The sequence below is a fragment of the Musca vetustissima genome, unplaced genomic scaffold, assembly GCF_032173495.1.
Source record: "Musca vetustissima isolate MV318-11 ecotype Yass unplaced genomic scaffold, APGP_CSIRO_Mvet_v1 utg82106, whole genome shotgun sequence".
Taxonomy (NCBI): domain Eukaryota; kingdom Metazoa; phylum Arthropoda; class Insecta; order Diptera; family Muscidae; genus Musca; species Musca vetustissima.
Genome location: NW_026884578.1, coordinates 38939 through 47924, shown reverse-complemented (window position 1 = coordinate 47924; position 8986 = coordinate 38939).

Sequence of the window (8986 nt, the reverse complement as noted above, 5' to 3'; positions counted from 1 at the left end):
TACATGGACAGACAGACAGACGGACAGACGGACGGACATGCATAAATCGACTTAGAAAGTGATTCTATGCATATTCTCAAAAGGAACCATGTGTCTATCTCGTTTCCTTTTGCCTGTTACAAACATATGCACAAAGACATAATACCCTGTACCACAGTGTGGTGAAGGGTATAAAAACGTAATCTATGGACACCATTTCCTATAACAAAGGGGGGAAACGGAATCGAAAATGGAGAATGGGGAGGAAGAAGAACAAAACGCCAAAGGCAATATGTACTATCATCATTCGGCTAAGGTATGTTTTTACTGTTAAATCGTGTTACCCTGCCAATAATTCATCTACAGACATGTTTGAACAACAACTTTTACTTACATGGAGGATGAGGGGAAACTGAACTTTGCCTATATCGCCAATTTCCAGTTCATCGAACACAACAGCTATCAATCAATAAAGCTTCGACTGAATACAACTACATATTGAGCAGCCAACCTGCGATATTCATTCATGAGCATACATAGCAAATATTATGCCACCTAAGAATGGCAATAACAAGCGTCTAACAAGGACTCAGTTGGGATTCAGTTAACAACAACAATGGTTATATATGTGAGGGGGGTGTATGTGTTCTGTTTTTGCTCTTCTCATATTCAAATGGCCCCGAGCAACAAACGGTTCATGAAAAATAGAAATTCATTTGTTATTTGCTCTTTGTAAAGAAAATAGCCTGAAAGCAGCTAGGGAAAACATTTTAACAACAACAAAGAAAAAGTTTTCAAAAAAACTAAAATAGGATATTGGTACAGGTGGTGGCAAGCGAAAACAGGTCAAGCTGAAAGGAGAATTTATGGGAGAGTGAAATGGGGCGATCGGCAGCAAGGAATTTTATGCACGATCTGAAGGGATATTTCTAGACGATCTGGATAAAGTTATTATAATCAAGCCAAATGAGGGCTAATGTCAGGAATTTTTTTATAGAAGAACAGAAAGCCTTTGTAAACATGTTGAAGGCAGGGAGAATTGAAAATGGGAAATGAACTATCTTTAGGCCATGTAGTTTTTATAGTCGACTAAAAAGCAAAGAGTTTCTACACTGGAGATGTAGGGCAGGTTGTGTTTATACACGTGCTACATATCCCGGGAGATATGTACGGCGTGTAGAGATGAGACTACCAAAGGCAGGGTGTTTTTATATAGGAAGTCTTTATTGAAGAGTCATCATAGACGCCACAAAGAGAAAGGGCCTGTAAATACCAACTGAAGGACGAACATACTGTATAGACGAGATGAAGGTTAAGGTCAAGGAGTATTTTAAAAAGGTACAGGTCGCATTTATGGTCCGATGGGATGAAATTTGGCACAGCTCACTTTTTTGGCCCAAAGACGAACCCTATTGAAATTGAAGAAAATGGGTTCAGATTTAAATATAGCTCCCGTATATAGTTTCGTCCGATTAAATGTAAATGGCCACCAAACTCCCTATATATCTTTCGATTTTCATGAAATTTGGCATAGAGTTCTGAATTTAGTTCAGAATTATATGTGGTAAGTTTCGTGAAAATCGGTTAAGATTTAGATATAGCTCCCATATATATTTTCGACCGCTTTAAGGGAAATGGGGCACCAAAGTCCCTATATATCTTTCGGTTTGGATGAAATTTGGCATAGGTTTCGGGAAAATCGGTTCAGATTTAGATATAGCTCCCATATATAGTTTTGTCCGATTTTATGTAAATGGTGCACCAAAGCCCCTATATATCATTCAATTTGCACGGAATTTTACATAGAATTGTGTCTAGAATGATGTGTGTCAAGTTTCGAGAAAATCGGTTCAGATTTAGATATAGCTCCCATATATAGTCCGATTTCGATTTGCACGAAATTTGGCATAAGGTACTGAACTAGGTCCAGAATGATATGTGCTAAGTTTCGAGAAAATTGGTTCAGATTTAAATATAGCTCCTATATATATAGGGACTTTGGTACACAATTTACCTTAAATCGGACGAAGATATATATGGATGCTATATACAAATCTGACTCGATTTTCTCGAAACTTAACACACATCATTCTAGACCTAATTCATTACGCTATGCCAAATTTGGTGCAAATCGAAAGATATATAGGGACATTGGTACACCATTTACTTTTTGTGTACCAAAGTCCCTATATATCTTTTGATTTGCCCGAAATTTGGCATAGGGAAATGGATTAGGTCGAGAATGATGTGTGTTTAGTTTTCTAAAAATTGGTTCAGATTTAGATATAGCTCCCATATATATGAAATTAAAGTTAGGATAGGTTGGAGAATGAATGAACATAGACATGCAATTGTTGGGATACATATATACAATATACCCAAAGTGGTGAAGGGTATCATATAGTCGGTCCACTTTTTTACTATAAAAAAATCTGTCGTTTACAACTAATTTTTTTTTATTTTAAAAAAATCTCTCCTCTTTGTCTGAGGCATTTTTTCTATAAGAAAACAATCCTCGGTGACTGAGGAATTTTTCCTGCAGAACAAAATCCGTCCTCAATGACTGACGATTTTATTTATTTATATAAAAATCAGTCTTCAGTGAATAAGGATTTTTTCTGTAGTCTTTCATAGACCGAAGCAGGGAGTCTTTATATGCGAGCTGAAGATAGGGGAGTTTTTCATAGAAGAGCTGGTGACCAGAGAGTCTTGGATTTTTAAAGACTTAGTAATTTTTTTCTATAAAAAAACTCATTGACTGCGGAAGTTTTCTTTGGCTAAGATTTTTTTAAGAACAATTTGATTTTTTTATCTTTTGAAAAAAAATCAATCGTCGGCCTTGCACAGAACCTCCCATCTTCATCAAAATTTCCCATACAGGATAATAAAATTATGTTTACATAAATTGTGTAAATTTGTGTGTCTTTGTTATTTAGGACACTGTGTCATATTGCTAAATTTTATGACAGAGATAATCACATGCTAAAGATGTTATTGAGTGAGTCGACATATCCCATAAAATTATGATGACAACACAACGATGGGTGATGTCCAGTGCTGCCAGTTAAATTTCATGAAAAATCGTCAATTTTTCAGAAAAAAATCGGCATAATCGGCATTTATATTTTTAAAAATCGGCAAAAAATCGGCAGCATATAATTTATAAATAAATTCATATTTTTTTTGGTTTATAACAAATCAATATTGTTTATTACATTAAAAAAAGATAACAAATTCAATTCTGTATAAAACAATAACATAAAAGATTAATTTTTCTACAAAAAATGTAGATTTTTCTAAAATATAGTAATTATTATGTACGCTAGTGAGATCTTTCAGATTTACGTATAACACAGTGTGGTATTAAGGTCATAAAAAAAATTAGAAACTAGTACATATTTTTATTACAAATTTTTAGTATTTCATTATCAATTTTGATATTAAAACAATTTGAATTATTTAGTTTGAGGTAATATTAAGAATAAAGAATCCCTTCCAATGAATCATTCTCAAGTGAGCTTCTAATTTTAGTTTTGTTAAGGTTTACCTGACTAAAAATTCGTTCCACATTTGCTGTGGAATGTGGAAGAACCATAATTCTTTGTACAAATTTAGACAAAACTGGAAAAGCTAAATTGGAGCCCCACGTTTAATTTCGGAATTTTTTTTCCGAAAAATTTTTAAATTATATTCTGCATTTTCAAAAATTTCTTCAAAATTCAGAAAGTTTAACTCCCTAAACTCGGAGTCTAAAGATTTGCCTTATTCGATGTAAAATGTAAACTAGACAGAGTACAATGCTGACAAAAAATGCAGATATCTAAGCCATTTAAAACGGCTGCGGCGAGTCGCCGATAGTTATAATGATTTAAAGCTGCCAATTTTATATGTTTGTATGGTAACGCCGTATTAAATTAAAAAGTTAGACAATTTGTGTCGATTGTTGAAATATCGGCAATTCTGAGGCAAAAATCGGAAAATCGGCATTTTCCATTTTTAGAGTGAAAAATCGTCAAAATGCCGATAAATCGGCAAATATGGCAGCCCTGGTGATGTCTCTTGCAAGAAGTTGTTGTTGTTGCTGTAATTTGCAGGGAATTATATTATTGAGATATGTTTAGCATCTGGCACATTTTGCATGTTTAATTTTAAATTTGTTGTTTAAATATCTGGAGGAGAAGAGCAAACGGCACAGACGGAATGTTTAATCAAAGCTGTTAAGATGAAAAATAAATTTTCAAATGAAGGAAGGGGGAGGAATTTACTTGGGAATTTATGCTCGTTGATATTTACCGGGGTTAAAAAGTGCTAGCAAAACATGACACGACAGAGTAATTACATTTAATAAATGCGGAGTCGAGATAAATACATGAAAATAAAATGTGAGGGATAACATACGCCTTTAAACCTTACAATCACACACACCAAGGTCTATGTAAAATGTATTTTCCTTAAATTTAAAAATTTTCAAACCCACATTTATGCTGTTTAAATTTTCAATTACGTTTCCATTTGGTTTTTCAATTACCAAGGAAACTGTAAAAAAATCTCTCTTGAGGTTACTTCGTCTTCCTTCCGGCTTTAGCAACATTTCACAGTCATTTTTTATCTCTATCTCTCAGCTGAAGGTGTCTTGGTTTAATTTCATTTCAGTCTATTCATGGATAAGTATAATCCCTTGATAGAGCCAAGCAGAAGAAGAAGAACAAGAAGAAACAATGACACAACAAAAGCCAAACACTTCAATGAATGGTAAAAATAAAAAGAGAAATCTCGTACCATTTCAAACATTTGCATTCATTCAGTCATGCATTCTCTGTTTTTTTATTTAACTGTGTGTGATCAGACGACAGTGACATTTAACCTCCTTTTTTGGTCAACATTTCCGACTCCCTGACATGGTTAAAATGAATATAAACACAACCAAAAACACTTTGGTTGGACCACCAAACGAGATAGGGGTACGAGATGATTGAGAACTAAATTGTAGTTGTTGCGGGTGAGTGGTAAAGGAAAGTTGGTGGGTTGCTGGCGGAAAAATCTAGAGGTTTGTCAAATGGTGGTTTCATCTTGGTTTTGGTGTGTGAAAAAGCCATTTTGCTGATTGTCGTTTTGCTCGTCTTTCTTCTCCTTTCTTGCCATTAAATGGTGTGAAGTGTAAAATATGTGCCAGCCTCGCAATTTGCTGCTGCTGCTGGTACCTCCTGCTCCTGATGAGTGCCACGGAATTCTAGACAAACGCAGCACAATGACAATCTTGCCTCTTGTCAGCAACAACAACGACTAAGTGCCCTCTACAAAAGCGTAACGAAATGTTTCTTTTATGGGCGTTCGTTTTATGCCATGCTGTGAATGCGTTGGTGTGTGTGATTTCTTCGTCTTCTTAACATTTTTCGTTGACTATTTCAACTATTTGCGCTTTATTTAAGATTTTAGACTTGTTAGTATTTCAAATATTTAACATATTTATGCGAAAATAAAAATCTTCCGACAAATATTGAGTTTTTTATGGGGTTTTAAATGTTGATGCCAAATAAGCGCCATGATAATATCGAAAAAATATTCGTGGAGGAGTCGCGAAGTAAAATATGCATAATATCGAGCCATATGGACCAGTACGCAGACAATTGACAATTTCCATCGTAACTATGTAAAATTGTGAAGGGATGACCAGAGCGAAAAATTAGGAGAAAACTTGAATGAAGGAGAGGCTTTACTAAATTGTCGTTATAGCTAAAGGGTAAAGGGAGTCTTTATAGACGAGCTGAAGGGAGTATTTCAAAAAACGAGCGGGAAAAGGAGTCTTTATAGTTGAGGTGAAGAAGGAAGGGCTGAAGAAAGGAACCTTTATAGGCCAGTTGAAGAAGGGAACATTTATAGGTGACCTGTAGAAGGGAGCCTTTATAAGCGACCTGAAGAAGGGAGCCTTTATAAGCGACCTGAAGAAGGGAGCCTTTATAGGCGACCTGAAGAAGGCAGCCTTTATATACGAACTGAAGGGAGTCTTTATAGACGAGCTAGTGAGAGTCTTTATAAGCAGGGAGCCTTTATAGGCGAGCTAAAGATCAGAGATCCTTTATAAGCGAGCGAGATCGGGGAGTCTTTATACCCGAGGGAGCAAGATGAAGATCAAAGAGTCTTATAAGTCATGATATAATTTAGTCTTTATAGTTGAGCTGACGACCAGGAAGCCTTTGTAGGTGAGCTGAAGGCCAGTAGTTTTTATAGGCGAACTACAGGCAGGGAGTCTTTCATACACGAGCTAAAGGCAGATAGTTTTTGTAGGCGGGCTGAAGATCAGGAAGGTTTTATAGGCGAGTATTATTTTTTCCAAAGGACTTTAGGCGAGGATATTATAAAGAATACATTTTCCGAAGGATTTTAGCTGTGGATATTCTAAACCATATTTTTTCCCAAAAGTTTTTAGACGTGGAATGTCTAAAGAATATTTTTCCAAAGGACTTTGGCTGAATATTTTCTAAGAAATATTATTTCCAAAGGATTTTAGGTGTGGATTTTCTAAAGAATATTTTTTTCAAAGGACTTCAGGTGTGGATTTTCTGAGAATTTTAAAATGACTTTAGTTGTGCATTATTTGAAGAATATTTTTCCGAAGAACTTTAGCTGCATATTTTTTTGAAAAACGCTTTTTCAAAAGACTTAAGGCATTTATTTTCTAAGGAATATTTTTTCCAAAGTTCTTTAGACATGGATTTTCTGAAGAATATTTTTAATTGACTATTAATGAGTGGTTTTTTGAAAGCAATTTTTCCAAAGGTCTAGAAAGGTTTTAGCCGTGGATTTTTTAAGCTAATTTTTCCAAAGTACCAACTAGGCTCTAGGGCTACCTAGGCTTGGATTTTTTAAGCAAATCTTTCCAAGGGATTACCAAGGCTTCCAAAGGGATGAATTTTTTAAAGCAATTTTTTCAAAGGACTGTCAAGACGTGGATTTTTATAGAAAATTTTTTTCAAGGGACTGCCAAGGCTTGGATTTCAATAGCAATATTTTTCCAAAGGACTAACTAGGCTATAGCCGGGGAAGCAAATTTTTCCAATGTACTAATTAGGCTTTAGGCGTGTTTTTTTAAAGAAAATTCTTCAGAAGGACTATCTAGACTTCAGGCGTGGATTTTTTTAAAGAAAATTCTTCAAAAGGACTATCTAGCCTTTAGGCGTGGATTTTTTAAAGCAAAATTTTCCAAAGGACTATCTAGCCTCGAGGAGTGAATTTTTTAAAGCAAATACTCCCTACCGCTCCTCTCCCTATCATTCGAATAGAGAGACTCCCTACAGTTCGTCTATATGAACTCCCTATCGCCCTTCTGTTAGTGACTCCCTATCTTTCGTCTACTATATAGAATCCTTTCTTTTCGTCTTTTGAGGCCCGTTCCGTTCATCTACAGATACTATCATTGAATCGTCTTTAGATATTCCTTTCAGATCGTATGTAGATACTCCCTTCAGTTCGCCTATAGAGATACCATTTCCCCTCGTTTATTGAGGCTATATTTCTTTCTTATATATCCTTGTTTAATTTTTGTATCAGAATCATCGACTGACATCTCTACTCTTTTATGCTATGCGACACTGTGGTTTTCCACACTGAGTCTCGAGTTAATTGTGTGAATTATTTACGCACTGCAGTGAATACAAAATACCAAGCGATGGCTGGCTGGCTGTTTGGTTTCAATTCTGACCCCAAAAACCTCGCAGACTTGGGACATTCGATATTTGTTAGATTCAATATTTGAACAAGAAAACGACACACACAAGCAATACTTTGTGTGTGGAAAAGGGGTAGTAGGGCTGGTACAAATAACCAAAAATCACAACTTGTGCTAATTGGCGCTTACCACAACACATGGGCGTAAATTGTGGGAGATAGTAGCGAAAATATAAAAAAAACAGTAAGGAAAGTAGTAATGTCGGTCTGGGCCGACTATATGGTACCCTTCACCACTTAGGGTATATTTTACATATGGGAAATTACAAAATTCTTTTAAAATTCCATTAAAAAAATTTTGAAAATTTTTTTTGCGAGCACATTTATGATTTTTGGTACATAGGTTAAGAAAAATATGCTGATTCGAAATCGGTTCGCGTTCACAAATTCGGATGCTGCGCACAAAAGTTATAGCGGTTTTAAATCTTGTATTTCAAATATATATTAAATGGATTCCTATTCGTTGTAATTCGCGAATTTCTTCACAAATGCTTAAACACCATTGTTTTCTTTGCATACTAGTCAAATCACACTGAAATACGGTTTAATAGTCGCGAAAAACAAATAGAAACATGAAGATATCGGAAAATAAAATAAATTAATTTTTGAAATAAAACTATTTTTTTTTTGAATTTTCGATTTTTTTAGTATGGTTAAGAGGATACGGTTTTGCCTTAATCTTCTAAAATATACAACGCTTTCTTCTGCAAATTCTTTTAGATGATTGTTAAATATCGGCAGATTCATCTGATAAGAGTTTCGACGTCATTAATGGCTAAATATATTGCATTTACAATACATAAAAATGATCAATATTGAAAAGCTTGCAATTCGCGAATTAATTGAAATCAGTTGATGCGCATGCGATTTTCGTATAAACCGAATCAATGTCTTTCAATAATTATTAATTTTTCAATGTTTAATTTAGCGGTCAAAGTGTGCCACTCGATGCACTTTACTATGCAAAAACCCTAAAAATGGCTAAAAATCACGCAACGTGCATACGATTTTTATGCGCATCCGATTTTAGTAATCTCCTATGAAAATACGCAAAAGGACACCTATTTTAAAAGGATCGGTTAAGAACCGCGGATGTGCCTCCACAATCAATTTTGGATAAAATACGCATATATTTTCGCGTATCGATGTATTTTTGACCCATTTCCACGCAGATTCGCGAATTTGACAATACAAGCATAAATGCATGTAAAATTAATTCGAAGAAAACCGCGATTATTTACGCGAATTTGTCAAAATAAGTTTTTGCAGTTTTTCCCACATG